General features: G+C 45.3%; 1 protein-coding gene across 1 annotated transcript in view; it reads left to right on the top strand.

The window, feature by feature from the left end:
• Window positions 1–13,889, top strand: part of KCNH1 (potassium voltage-gated channel subfamily H member 1) — a 423,679-nt gene that overhangs the window by 25,831 nt on the left and 383,959 nt on the right. The gene's annotated exons all lie outside the window — the stretch shown is intronic.

Raw genomic sequence — 13,889 nt, 5'->3', positions numbered from 1 at the left:
AGGTTTAGGGACCACCAGGGGGGTCTTAGGTTTAGGCACCACCAGGGGGGTCTTAGGTTTAGGCACCACCAGGGGGGTCTTAGGTTTAGGCACCACCAGGGGGTCTTAGGTTTAGGCACCACCAGGGGTCTAGGGGTAGGTACAGGGAGAGTTTTGTGTGAGAGTAGGGTTAGGTATAGTTTTAGTAAAATTCTTATTAATGTTTTATAAAACATTATTATACATTTCACTTTTTAAACAGGGAACATTAACGTTTTTACAATTGCCGATTTCATACACATTATTTAATGATTTATAACTTTATAAAACATTATTTTTAAACGAAATATAGCACAATTTTTTTAAACGTTATTCATGCTTATCGTTTAAAACCCTGCGCCCTTTTTTCCTGACGCCCTTTTTTAACGTACGCGTCCTCGGGACTCCCCAACGGTGCACAGGTAGGATAATTAGAGTCTCAGCTAGGTGGATTCCCTGTAGCTGAGACAGTAATTACCCCACCTGTGCAATAGGTGAGGTTGCCTGAAAATCTTGCACTGCTGGTGAGTTACGAGGACAGGTTTGAGAAACACTGGTTTAGATAAACCGCTTTCGGACGGCGGTGATTGAAAGCTAATTGAGAGCCGTTATTTCTGGCAGGGTTATAGATTTCACACACCGCTGTTGTTGCTCTCGTCAATCGTGTCGCTCTCTCCACGCTGCAGCTAGGGATGCTCATTCGGATTCCACGGAAATGCAATTTCTGAAATTCCGATCGGAAATTGCATAATCGGTAATGCAAGTGTGTTAGGCGGATTTCCGCCGGAAATCGCGGAAATTCCGCCCGACTTTGACATCGATTTTCTCAAAAACTATAATGTCTTTTTGAAAACTTTTTTTTGCATGTTGTTCAGGAGATTCTGCTTAATAAACCCTGAAAATGTGGTGTTTCTAGGACTTAAGGGGGATTTGCTATTAACCGCTAAAGTCGGCGGATTTTTACTGTAATGTAAAATGCAGAAAATCCGCATCTGCCTATTTTCTGCATCTACATTACAGTAAAAATCCGCCGACTTTAGCGGTTAATAGCAAAGCCCCCGTAAGTCCTAGAAACACCAAATTTTCAGGGTTTATTAAGCAAAATCTCCTGAATAAGATGCAAAAAAAAAGTTTTCAAAAAGACCTTATAGTTTTTGAGAAAATCGATGTTAAAGTCGGGCGGAATTTCCGCGATTTCCGGCGGAAATTCCGCATTGGAATGCGGAAATTGGTAGCGGTAAGCGGAATCGGTATTTGGCAATGGCGGAATGCGGATTTACCGCGGAATCGGAAATTGGCATTTCCGACCATCCCTACACACTCGCCCTGCTGTCGCTATGACAGCAGAGCTCCATGACCCAGTCAGTAGCTGTTTTCCTTGGCCCTTGACCCAGTGATCAGTGTGAGCCAATTTCATTGGCTCACACTGATCACATGGTCAGGTGCCAATGAAATCGGCTCCTGACTGGATCACAGAGCTCTGCCATCTAAGGCCCAGTGCACTCTGAGCGGTTTTAGCAGCGATCCGCCAACCGCATCCGCCAGTGAAAATGCTTGGCTAATGTATTTCAATGGGATGGTGCACACCAACGGTTTGAGGTTTTTAGCAAACCGCAAACGTGCCTCCTGCTGCACGTTTGCGGTTTGCAGAAGCGTTTCTGCCTCAATGTAAAGTATAGGAAAACCGCAAACCGCTGTGGAAAACGCTAGATCAGAGCGGTTTTCCAGGCGTTTTTGTTACAAAAGCTGTTCAGTAACAGCTTTACTGTAACAATATTTGTAATCTGCTACACAAAAACGCTCCCAAAACCGCTAGGCATGTTTAGAAAACGTCTCTAAACATGCCTAGAATCGCTCTGAAATCTCTAGCGTTTTGAGGATCTGCTAGTGGTTTTGGTGCGCACTGGGCCTTAGAGACGGCAGAGTGGGTGGGCTGAGGTGACGTGCAGGGCCGGCCTTTGACCTGAGCTACCTGTGCGATCGCTCAGGGCGCCGGCTTCCAGGGGGCGCTCCTGCCGCCTGGCCGCATGTAGCTGGCTGTGTCCGTCTCGCTCCGCCCCCCCCCCCCCCCCCGTGCGGCCACCGTGATGGAGGGGGGAGCCGCGGGGAGAGCAGCCCGTCCTCTCCCTCCCTCCTCTCCGGGCGCTCTCCGTGCTCCCCCCTGCAGAGTGCAGACTGCAGCCAGCAGTGAGAACAACTCACCTCCCTGGTTCCGATCGCCGGCGCCTCTCACTTGCCGCTGGTCTCCTCTTGTACATTGTCACTGATGCACAATAAACTTCCTGCTTAACAGGAAGTTTACTGTGTATCAGTGTCAATGTACAAGAGGAGACCAGCGGCAAGTGATACACCGTGAGAGGCGCCGGCGATCGGAACCAGGGAGGTGAGTTGTTCTCTCTGCAGTCTGCAGCAGCATCGGAGGGGGGAGCACGGAGGGTGGCCCGGAGAGGAAGGGAGGGAGAGGTCGGGCTGCCCTCCCCGCGGCTCCCCCTCCAGTATGAGGGGAGGGGAGCACCTACCTACCTACCTAATCTATACTGGGGGCACCTACCTATCTAGCCTGTACTGGGGGGGCAGCTACCTATCTAATCTATACTGGGGGGCAGGCAGCTACCTATCTAATCTATACTGGGGGCACCTACCTATCTAGCCTGTACTGGGGGGGCAGCTACCTATCTAATCTATACTGGGGGGCAGGCAGCTACCTATCTAATCTATACTGGGGGCACCTACCTATCTAGCCTGTACTGGGGGGGCAGCTACCTATCTAATCTATACTGGGGGGCAGGCAGCTACCTATCTAATCTATACTGGGGGCACCTACCTATCTAACCTATACTGGGGGGGGGGGGCAGCTACCTATCTAATCTATACTGGGGGCACCTACCCATCTAACCTATACGGGGGGGGGGGCAGCTACCTATCTAATCTATACTGGGGGCACCTACCTATCTAACCTATACTGGGGGGGGGGGCAGCTACCTATCTAATCTATACTGGGGGCACCTACCTATCTAACCTATACTGGGGGCACCTACCTATCTAACCTATACTGGAGGGGCAGCTACCTATCTAACTTATACTGGGGGCAGCTACCTATCTAACCTATACTGGGGGCACCTACCTATCTAATCTATACTGGGGGCAGCTACCTATCTAACCTATGCTGGGGGCAGCTACCTATCTAACCTATGCTGGGGGCAGCTACTTATCTAATCTATACTGGGGGCAGCTACCTATCTAACCTATACTGGGGGCAGCTACCTATCTAACCTATACTGGGGGCAGCTACCTATCTAACCTATACTGGGGGCAGCTACCTATCTATACTATACTGAGGGAACCTACCTATCTAACCTATACTGGGGGGGCAGCTACCTATCTAACCTATACTGGGGGGGGGGGGGGCAGCTACCTATCTAATCTATACTGGGGGGGGGGGGGGGCAGCTACCTATCTAATCTATACTGGGGCAGCAGCTACCTATCTAATCTATACTGGGGGCAGCAGCTACCTATCTAATCTATACTGGGGGCAGCAGCTACCTATCTAATCTATACTGGGGGCAGCAGCTACCTATCTAAGCTATACTGGGGGCAGCTACCTATCTAACCTATACTGGGGGGGGCAGCTACCTATCTAATCTATACTGGGGGCAGCTACCTATCTAACCTTTACTGTAGGCAGATCCCCCCCTTTAGTGTATATAGGCTTAGGCTACTAGTCTTACAGTCGCAGATCCCCTTTTAGTGTATTTAGGCAGCAGATCCCCCCCCCCCCCCCCCCCCATTAGTGTATGTGTGTGGTGCGCTCACACGCGAAGAGGATGAATTTGGGGGGGGGGGGGGGGCACCAAAATCTGGTTCTGCTCAGGGCGCTGTGAAACCTAAGGCCGGCCCTGGTGATGTGTGTGTGTGCGTATGGCAGTAGCGGCAATTCCGTTCTGTTGTCAGTATACCCAAATTTTGGTACCACCAATATCGGTTTCTTAAGGAGCCAGAAACCGCTGGTACTGAAGTGGTTAAGTCTTCTAATGCAAGCTGCTGTGGGAATACCTGGACTTCTCCACAGCCCTGTCCTTCATTGCTTTGCCCTGTCTTGACCTCCCCATGATTGCTCTCCTGCCTTCTCATTGGTGCAGAGGGCCAGGAAATCGCTGGCAATTCCATTTGTCTTCTCATTTATATGCAGACAACTATGAGGTATCTGCAGCATGCAGCTCTGGAGGTCTGTGCTACAGGATGGGGCTGCTGATGGATTTCTCCCCAAATTGTTTTTGTGATTTATTTGACTTTTATTTATTAACCAATTGCTATTTGAATTTTGCAGTTTAGTTTTAAATGCTTTTCCATTCTCCTTATAATTGCTCCTGCAATCTTAAAGAGACTCTGTAACAAAATGTTCAGCCTTATTTCTTCTATCCTATAAGTTCCTATACCTGTTCTAATGTGGTCTGTGTTACTGCAGCCTTTTCTAGTTGCACAGTAGCTGTGTTATCTCTGTTATATGATCTAATCTTCTCTTTTTGTGTCGGCTCTGTCGGCTGAGGCTGGAATGTGTGGAATGTGCTGTGCTGCTTGTCATTGGCAGAAGCTATACACACCCTCTCCAAGCTCTGTATGAGTCAGAGACTGAGCTACTCTCAGCCTATCACATGCTGTTAGCAGCCATGTCTTTTGTTTGTAAACACTGCCTAAAACTGGCAATTACAAGCCAGGATTGCAGCAGGGAGTGGCAGAAACAGCACAGAGGGGCCCAGGAGAACATAATGAATAGAATGGTATGCTTTTTATTGTAAGAATTTTAGAGTACAGATTCTCTTTAAAGTGGACTTGAACTCTTGCACAGAACAGAAGGATAACAGAGAGAAATACACCCTGTATATATTTGGAAAGTTTAGCCTGTCTAGTTCCCCTCATCTGTGACTAATCACAAGTTGTAATTTGATCCCTCTGCTGTATCAGCTGGCTGCCTTGGCAATCATTTGTAAACATAGGATGTTAAACCTATGTCTGCTTCCATGAAAGCAGGAAATGGACACCCTGCAGAGTTATAGCAAGATTTGTATCCGCTGTAACGATGGTTTTTCTTTAAGGCTAGGTTCACAGTAAAACACTGCGGATCTGCGTTATAAAGTCTTATAATACAGCTAACCGCACTGCAATAAGAAGTCTATGCAATGTTTACAGTGCAGCATTAGCACCGCATTGTAACGTGTAGCATTATGGTAGCAAACTGCTGCAGTGCGTTACCTCTAAACTGATACGTTACCAGGTACAGGAAAGCATACTTTTTATTGCCTGTATGCTTCACTGTACCTACTTAATGCAAATGTAACGCAGTGTCAATGTGCATTGCCACTGTTTTGCCACATCCCACTGTGAGCCTATGCTGTAGCATATCTTTCAGAGCAGAGAGGAAGTTCTGAGTTCAGGTCCATTTCAATGTAATTGTCCTTTAAAGTATGAAAAAAATGTCCCTGACACAAGGTTAAACACCTTGGCTGAAAGTTGGAGCTTTAAACAGGTTCTCCTTTGACCTTCATTCCTGCACAGGCTCTGTCATATGGCCATGGGGTTACTTTTTCATGGCTTTCCATCAGTCCCCATTACATCTAGAGTATCTGTTATTCAGAAATGGTCATTTCAGCTAAAGTGGCCCAAATTATTGTGTTTAGCGGCCTCTTGAGAAAATACCGCTCAGATCACAGGAAGATTGTGTCATTCATAGCTTGAAGCCAGATATTTGCCTCTGTCGGAGTTTTGCATCCCGTTAAACGATCCGTTTTAGGCTGCTTGTGCCAATGATTTCTCGTTGACTGGGTTTGAAACATGCAACTTTATTCGGATTTCTGGCTGGTTGATAATGGTGGGGAATAGCTTTAAGGAAAGGACGGAAAAGCTGAAATTAGGCTTTCGGTTTAATGGCACGAGTACTGCTTGTGGAAAGAAAAAGATATTTGATGTGTGAGCGAGATGATCTGCAGATGAAATAAAGCTGTCTAATAGAGAAATTGGATAGTTTACCTGTGGCACTGTGCTAGACTGTCTTAGTCAAAGCAAATTCTGGCTAAGAGGTTTATTATTTTGCAAGAACCTGTTTAATCCAGTGTCCAAGTATTATAGCTACTGTGTTTGGTGTGTTTTAGGGGTTTACGTATCAAAAAAAGTAAAAATGGCCACCTGTAGCAGCTCCGCCACTGCCATTGGCAGCTCTACTCTGGGCGATCTCAGGTCTGTTCATTGAGAAGTGAAGAGAAGTCTGTGAGCAGCAGTAAAGGAACAAATTGCATTACACTCCCCACATTTGAGATCTTTGTGTCACGTGATACAAGATAACCAATGATGTGGAAAGGGAGTCTTGGGGCACCCCACTTTCATCTTTGCATCATGTGATGCAGGATAACCAATGACGTGGGAAGGAGTCATAGGGAATCCCCACCTGCGTCTTTGCATCATGTGACTCAGGATAACCAATGACATGGGAAGGAGGAGTCCTAGGGAATACCCAGCTGCGTCTTTGCATCATGTGATGCAGGATAACCAATGACGTGGGAAGGAGTCCTAGGGAATCCCCCCCCCCCCCCCCCTGCGTCTTTGCATCATGTGATGCAGGATAACCAATGACGTGGGAAGGAGTCCTAGGGAATTAGGGATGGTCGGAATGCCAATTTCCGATTCTACGGTAAATCCGCATTCCGCCATGTACCGATTGCCGATTCCGCTTTCCGCTACCAATTTCCGCATTCCAAGGCGGAATTTCCGCCGGAAATCGCGGAAATTCCGCCCGACTTTAACATCGATTTTCTCAATAACTATAAGGTCTTTTTGAAAACTTTTTTTTTTTGCATCTTGTTCAGAAGATTCTGATTAATAAACCCTAAAAATTTGGTGTTTTGGGACTTACGGGGGCTTTGCTATTAACTGCTAAAGTCGGCGGATTTTTACTGTAATGTAAAATGCAGAAAATAGGCAGATGCAGATTTTCTACATTTTACATTACAGTAAAAATCTGCCGACTTTAGCGGTTAATAGCAAAGCCCTCTTAAGTCCTAGAAACACCAAATTTTCAGGGTTTATTAAATAGAATATTGTGAACAAGATGCAAAAAAAAGTTTTCAAAAAGAGTTTATAGTTTTTGAGAAAATCAATGTTAAAGTCGGGCGGAATTTCCATGATTTCCGGCGGAAATTTCCGCGATTTACGGCGGAAATCCGCCTACGGCACTTGCATTACCGATTTCCGCATTCCGATGCGGAAATGCAATTTCCGATCGGAATTTCGGAAATTGCATTTCCGCGGAATCCGAATGAGCATCCCTATAGGGAATCCCCACCTGCGTCTTTGCATCATGTGACTCAGGATAACCAATGTTGTGTGAAGATAATGTAACAAACCTGAGTGCCAGGAATATTAAAATACACTAAAACCAGTTTAAAAATAAGAGTGGTGGACTTAGCGCCCCAATCGAGACTCAAAGGGCCTGATTCACAAAGCGGTGCAAAGTGTTTAGCACGGGTGTGGTTTTTTTTTTAAAAAAAAGAGGCATCTGATTTGTATGCTTGTTCAGGGTCTGTGGCTAAAAGTATTGGAGGCACACTGCATGTGCTTCAATAAGATTACAAAAAAAAAGCTTGCATTTTGCCAGTCGCAAGGACACTATGATTAAAGGAAATCTAAAGGTAAAAACATGTTTAACATAACTGGGGGCTCTTGGAGCTCCTTGGAGCTGGCCTGTGCCTTCGGAGACCCTCGGGCCATCAGCGGCAACTCCTGCAAAACTGGCTGCCCATGTGTCTCCTTGCAGCATCCCCATACTGGGAGCGTTCTGCTCATGCACAGTACGCAAAAATCGCTACTGTACATGCGCAAAGCTCTCCCAGCAACGGGAGCGCAATCATGGTGCACAGTAGCCTCCGACTGGCCATGACCGGCCAGCTTTCAGGGCTTGCTGCTACTGGCCAAGGGGTGGGGTGGAGACTTGGAAGGATGGCACGGGCACAGGATGACTCCGGGGGCTGCAAGAAAGCCCAGGTAAGATGTTTTTGGGAATGTGGTACGACACAATCTGCGAGGACATCAGAAGTGTGTAAACTGTATAGCCTGATGTCCCTTATACAGACATCGTCATTTACTGTGCAATTGTAATTAGGTCTGGTCCTAGACTTTTAGCTGCCTGAGGCAAACTTGTGAGGATGCGCCCCCCCCCCCCTTCACCAATTTTGAATGATCGCACAGCACCCGACAATTTACTCTGCTTCACTTAATTCAAATGAAACACTGCTGCTGTCCTGCCTACCCCTCCTCTCTCACTGTCAAACTCCTCACACAGCACAACAAGCTGCTCTTCCCCAATGATGACCTCTTCACCTCGCTCACAGTACAAAAATGCTCGCCCCTGTAATCTCTGCGCCTGATGCAAGTGTTTCATCTTGCTTCGTGACAGAACCGGCCCTGATTGTAATGCATGGTTGCTGACGAAAACACGCAAATGCATTGCAATTCCCATTCATTGTAATGAATGGAATCACTTCGCCGAAAATTGCATCAAAACGGAATTGCCGTGTGTGGCGTCGTTAGGACTTCCATTTCCGGATGCGCTCAAGAGGGGAAGGGGTATAACATAGCCATTGTGGTGCCCTTTACAGGGTGGAGTGATTTGATTTTAACCTAATCGCAAAAGTAGTGCCTGCCGCATTTTTTCCTGCTTTTGCGATTGGGTTAAAATTCAAATCAATGGAAGTGCAAGATAAAAGAAATCGCATATCAAACATGGTGCTGTGTTTTTTTTTTTTTTTTTTGTGTTTGCAGTCAGCCAGCGAATAGATTAGTGCAGGTCTTGGAAGTGAGTAGCGATAGCTCCTGCTCTGTAAAACTAATTAGTCATTCAGCAAAATTAGAATTTCTGGGCAGTCATAACTCCAATCAGACGTCTGTTGCCATGGTTACCAAGAAGTGCAAAATGAGCTTTCTGTCACTGTTTGAAATGTATATCAAATAATAATAATAATTATGCTGTACTGCTCTATGTTTATAGTGAGTTCTTAGTGGGAAAAACTCTGACATAACCAGGGCTGTGGAGTCGGAGTCGGAGTCGTGGAGTCGGAGTCGTGGAGTCGGGCAATTTTGGGTGCCTGGAGTCGGAGTCGGGAAAAAATGCACCGACTCCGACTCCTAATGAATTTGTAACTGTAATTAAAATAGAAAATATGATAAAATGTTCTATTTCTCAGATAATAGTCATTAAAAATAATGTATATATACAGTAATAGCTGTGCTTAGTCCACAAAAATGAAATAAACCAATCAAAATTAGTTACTTGTGCTGCTTCAATAAAGCAGTCCCCGTATTTTTAAAGTCAGATATACATATCTGATTGTGACTGTATATATGATGTGTACACAGGAATCTCATATATACTAAATAACATCTATGCTGTAAGAATAAAGCCTGATGTGTAGCCGTGTCACTAATAGAGATGGTCAACGAGATAAAAAAAATTCTGCATTGATGCTGATTTATGCAAATGTATGCACTCTCTTTGCTCATGAAATCAAATAATTTGATATGCTGTTAAAATTTGGTTTGGTGACTACAAATTAAAGGGTAACTGAGACGGATGAAAAGTAAAGTTTTATACATACCTGGGGCTTCCTCCAGCCCCCTTCAGGCTAATCAGTCCCTCGCTGTCCTCCACCACCCGGATCTTCTGCTATGAGTCCTGGTACTTCAGCCAGTCAGCGCTGTCCGGCCGCATGCCGCTCCCACAGCCTGGAACATTCTGCACCTGCGCAATAGTGCTGCACAGGTGTAGTATGCTCCTGGTGGCGGAGTGTGTGCATACGCGCTACGCCCGACTGGCTCAAGTACCAGGACTCATAGCAGAAGATCCAGGTGGCGGAGGAGGATAACGAGGGACTGATTATCCTGAAGGCGGCTGGAGGAAGCCCCAGGTATGTATAAAACTTTAATTTCATCTGTCTCAGGTTTACTTTGTTACACAGTAGTACTATACTCTACATATGCACTCCCCACAGAGCTGCAGGGAATCCACTGAGAATGCTGTGCACATTGAACACAGAGGTGTTGTCTGTTTACAATCTCCTCACATTCTTACATGCACCCACACTTGATAGATGTTCTTTGTTCCGGTTGTACCTTTTACAAGTACTCTTACCAAGGACTAGTTTTAGTCTAAAGGGAATAAATATAGTAGTCTACATATCCTTCTCACTTCAGTTGTCTTGTAAAATTCCTAAGCGTTGGCAGTTAAGAGACGAATTTCATGTTACATACTTTTAATCAACAAAATTGTAATATGCAAATTAGAGGAGTCGGAGTCGAGGAGTCGGAGTCGGAGTCGGTGGAATCCTAAACTGAGGAGTCGGAGTCGGAGTCGGTGGATTTTTGGACCGACTCCACAGCCCTGGACATAACATTCAATAAAAATGTGTTTTCCTACTTACAGTTATCATATTTGCTTTTTTGCACAAGTCATATCCTTTGTCTACAAATTACCAAAGTACAGTTTATCTGCTCTGAAAGCTGCCATTGCATATTATTGCATAGCTACTGTATTTATATTTTTTTTAAACATAAAAAAAGTTTATTGAACAGAATTTTGCATTTTACAAGGCATATGTATATGTACATAGATCTTAAACATACATGCATGGCTGTATTACAGGTATAGGATGAATAATACATGAAGACGTTGCAATTGTCTATTTGTAAGAGAGCAGTGGGAGATATAAACTTTATAAGGGATAACAAGTCAGGGCTTGCGAATAAAAGTCAACAAACATTATAGGGTAAACAGAGATTTAACTCATGTCCTTGATTACAAGTCTTGGCATTGAGAGTACATGCATTACCGATTCTTCCACCTGTCCCAAACCAGGTGGAATTTCTTGCTTGATCCTCTGTGCAAATACACAAACTTTTTGTATGGAGTGGCGTTGTTTACTCTTTTGACCCAGTTTTCGAAAGAGGGTGCTATTGGGGATAACCATCTGAGAGCCACTTCCTGTCTAGCCATGAAGAGGACTTCAGATAAAAAGGTTTTTAGCGAGTCATCAAGGGCCTCATCTTGTATTACACCAAGGAGACAGAGAATAGGGTCAGAATTCAAGGGGCAGCCCATCTTATCATGTAGAAACTTAGTAATTTGAGCCCAGAAGGGCAGAATGGATGGGCATTCCCATATCAAGTGGAAAAAAGTAGGTGAGGTGGCTTGGCATTTGGGACATAGGTCAGATTGTTGTGGGTTGAATTTAGATATTTGCTTGGGAATCAAGTAGGTTTGATGTAGTATATAAAGTGCGCTCACGGATACAAGGAGAGACCTTTTTAGGAACAGAGAGTGCCTCGTCCCAGTCATCGTCTTGAATGTCTAAACCACATGCTTCCCATTTATACCGTGAGGGTGTAGTAAGTTCCTCTGCGCCATATTCTAGGAGTGTCTTATATATTTCACCGACCATGTGTCTGGGCCCATGCTGTATTAATATTTTAAAATCTATCAAGTGATCACTTCTCAGTTGCACACATAGAAGCAGAGAAAACTCAGTTTCAGCACTTTGCTAATATTTACTAAAAGTATCTGACAAAGGAATGTAAACACAAGATAATGTTATTACGACTTTGGATGCAGCCAGAAGCTGGCCACTGAAGCAAGAAACTTTCCACTAAACAAAGTGCTGTGTTCTTCTGATTTTATGCTGTAAATAATCTTTTAGAGCAAAGAGGAAATACTGACCTTCAGACCACTTTAAAGAATGTGGAATTAACTGTTAATCCTGCCATTGACACCGTAAGCTTCTATTAGGTGTTGGTGGCATTTGGCTGAGGCTTTTATGTACTGTACAGAGACAAAGCAGCCGCTGTCCTTGGTGCTGAGATGAAGGCATTATCACACTGAGTACAATTACATGAAGATAGATAATGACCGTTGTCATTGTGGCTCAGTAATATATTACAAGCGCTCACTTTGATGTGACAGCTTCCTGTAATACGTTTTCCAGCCATGGCCCTGCTTATACAGGACGTTCAGTCATTGGTATCAGCAGCGGCCTGAGCAAACGCACAGCTGGATTCATTAGAGGATATCTGAACTGACAGAAGTATAGAGACTCGACTGCCATGCCCATCTTTTGTCTTCAGTAGACATCATGCAGCCAGTGGAACCGCTGCAACTGAACCATGTACTACTTCTGAGCAAGACTGGGTTCACACTATGACAGGGTGTGCTGGGGATGGCAACACTGGATCTGTATCACCGTCCACAGCATGACAATGATGCCAGAAACACCTGATCTGCTGCATGCTTGTTCAGGGGCTACGGCGAAAAGTACTATAGGCAGAGGATCAGCAGGACAGCCAGGCACCTGGGATAGTTTAAAAGAAAATAAATATGTCAGCCTCCATATCACTTTCTTTTAACCCTCCTGGCGGTCTATTAGAAACCGCCAGGGGGCAGCAGTGTTTTTTAAATGTTTTTTTTGTTAAATCATGTAGCGGCATGATGCAGCGGCATCCCCCCACCCGCTTCGATCGCCTCCGGCGATCTTTGATCAGGAAATCCCGTTCAAAGAACGGGATTTCTTGGAGGGCTCTCTCCGTCACCATGGCGACGGGCGGGATGACGTCACCGACCGTTGTGACGTCAAAGGGAGTCCCGATCCACCCCTCAGCGCTGCCTGGAACTGACTGGCCAGGCAGCGCACAGGGTCTGGGGGGGGGGGCGGCGCGTTGATCGGCGGGTAGCGGCGGCGATCGGAATGCACGCGCAGCTAGCAAAGTGCTAGCTGAGTGTTGCAAAAAAAATATTATGCAAGTCGGCCCAGCAGGGCCTGAGAAATCCTCCTGCGCGGCATAGCCCGAGCTCAGCTCGGGCTTACCACCAGGAAGGTTAAAGGACACCCGAAGCGAAAATTAACTAATGAAATAAACAATTGTATCTATCTTCCTTCTCCTGAAAATGACTTTTTAAGATATTCCACAGTTTTATTTTATTTTTAAATCTACTTTTTAAGTTATAACTGTTTTATTGTTTTTGCTCAATGACACTTTCATTGAAGTATGCCAGAGCTAAAATCTATGAACTATTGACCCCTTTTATCTCTTTCCTGCTCTCAAAAGCTATTTTCTGCTAGGAAAGTGTTTTATAGTTGGAATTTCTTATCAGTGAGGGTCACACTGTAGACACTTCCTGTCTGAGTCAGGACTGAGTCAGCCACTTACATACCTGATATTTAACTCTTTCAGGCAGAGAAAGATAAGGAACACAACATAGTTATTAGTGTGCTAGGCACTGTACATACACATGTCTATCTCATCATGTCACATGTCACTTCTGGTATCCTTTAAGCACACGTATAAATGCTTTAGCGCTTCAGTCTGCTCAGATGTGGTATTTCACATTTTATCCACCTCTTTACTCTCAGCAGATCTGTTTACTTGGCAACAGATGAGAAATATTCAGCCGAGGATCTCTTCAGACCAGCCTTTAAAACCCCACTAAACCCTGGCATGTAACAGCAGCGGGTGTCTGACTCCCAGTGCTTGGCTATGGTGAGCGGGTCTTACCTGATAAATGTCATTTTTATTCCATAAAAGCTAAAAAGCATTGGAAGTGGGCAGTCAGGATTACAGCTGATCACTGCAGTGAGAGCAAAGCCGTTTCTGGCCACTTTGAGGCCCCAGGCAAAGAACCATTTGTCTCCCTAACCCAACCTAGTGACACAGAGGTGCCTGGCTCTTCTACTGACCACATATGCTATTGCTCCGTTGTTATTGCCTGATGAAGCTGGATCAAACCTGCGAAACGCGTTGCATATTTGGAGTTCATAAATAAAATATATTGACTGTGTT

The sequence above is a fragment of the Hyperolius riggenbachi genome, chromosome 4 (genome assembly GCF_040937935.1).
Source record: "Hyperolius riggenbachi isolate aHypRig1 chromosome 4, aHypRig1.pri, whole genome shotgun sequence".
NCBI classification, from domain to species: Eukaryota; Metazoa; Chordata; class Amphibia; order Anura; family Hyperoliidae; genus Hyperolius; species Hyperolius riggenbachi.
This window is presented reverse-complemented; position numbering and strand designations above follow the sequence as displayed.